This window comes from Apium graveolens, chromosome 7 (genome assembly GCF_009905375.1).
Source record: "Apium graveolens cultivar Ventura chromosome 7, ASM990537v1, whole genome shotgun sequence".
NCBI classification, from domain to species: Eukaryota; Viridiplantae; Streptophyta; class Magnoliopsida; order Apiales; family Apiaceae; genus Apium; species Apium graveolens.
In genome coordinates, this window is record NC_133653.1 from 163,278,573 (window position 1) to 163,279,942 (window position 1,370).

General features: G+C 43.7%; 1 non-coding gene across 1 annotated transcript; it reads left to right on the forward strand.

The window, feature by feature from the left end:
- The first annotated feature begins 583 nt into the window (after positions 1 to 583).
- LOC141675480 (small nucleolar RNA R71) lies at positions 584 to 690 on the forward strand. The gene has a single exon (XR_012556130.1). It is a non-coding gene; the product is annotated as a small nucleolar RNA R71 (small nucleolar RNA).
- Positions 691 to 1,370: the final 680 nt, after the last annotated feature.

The following is a 1,370-nucleotide window of genomic DNA, read 5'->3' on the forward strand; positions in this document are numbered from 1 at the left end:
ACTAGTAGGTGCAGCTGCACTTCCCTGTTGAGGATATGATTGCCTTTGAGCATACTGCTGTGGTTGCTGGAATCCAGGTGGATTAAACTGTTTACTCACACCTTGCTGATATGGTGGCTGAATAGCATTCTGATTATTCCCCCAGCTGAAATTTGGATGATTTTTGTTATTAGGATGATAAGTAGCTGGCACAGGCTGCTGTTGTCGCTGATAATTATTCACATACTGAACAGATTCATTGACAAGAGAACACTGATTCGTAGCATAAGAACCTGCACAAAGCTCACAAACCATAGCTATTTGATTAACTCCATATGTAGCCAGAGAATCGACCTTCATTGACAGCACTTAAAGCTGCGCTGCAATAGCGGTGGCTGCATCGACTTCCAGAATACCTGCTACCTTACCAGGCATCATCCTCTGAGTTGGGTTTTGATGCTCATTTCCAGCCATAGTCTCGATAAGATTATAAGCCTCAGTATAGCTTTTAGCCCATAAGGCGCCTCCAGCTGCTGCATCGAGCATGGGCCGATATTGGGCCCCCAAACCATTATAGAAACCAGTGATCACCATCCAATCAGGCATTCCATGATGTGGACACTTTCTCAACATTTCCTTGTAGCGTTCCCAAGCTTCGCACATAGAATCTGTAGGTTGCTGCGTAAACTGAGTAAGAGCATTCCTCATAGCAGCAGTCTTTGCCATCAGATAAAACTTCACCAGAAACTTTTGCACAAGATCTTGCCAAGTAGTGATGGACCCAGCTGGTTCAGAATGTAACCAGTCTTTAGCTTTGTCCCTCAGTGAGAATGGGAAAAGCCTCAGCTTGATAGCCTCATCAGTTATGCCATTATACTTAAAAGTGCTGCAGATCTCGACAAAATTCCTTATGTGCGTGTTGGGGTCTTCAGTCGCGGCCCCTCCAAAAGAAACAGAATTATGCACCATCTGAATAGTGCCCGGCTTGATTTCAAAGGTGTTAGCTTGAATAGCCGGATGAAGAATGCTTGACTGAATGTCATCAATTTTTGACCGAGAAAAGTCCATAAGAGCTGGATCAGCCTGAATAATATGATCACCCATATTTACTGGTTCTTTCCGCTCAGTTCCTGAATCCGAATCTTCAAATCTAACTTCTCCGGAATATCAAGAACTTCGTCTGTCTCTTCAGTTGTATCTAAAGTCCTCTTGCGAGTACGAGAATGAGTTTGCATAAACGCTCGCTAAAGTACCTGAAACACAACCAAAAACAATAAGTAACTACTACGTCCTAATCACTGAGTCCTAATGACCAATGATGGTAAGTACATAAACTAAACAAATACGCCGAGTCCCCGGCAGCGGCGCCAAAAACTTGTTAGGGCGAAAAC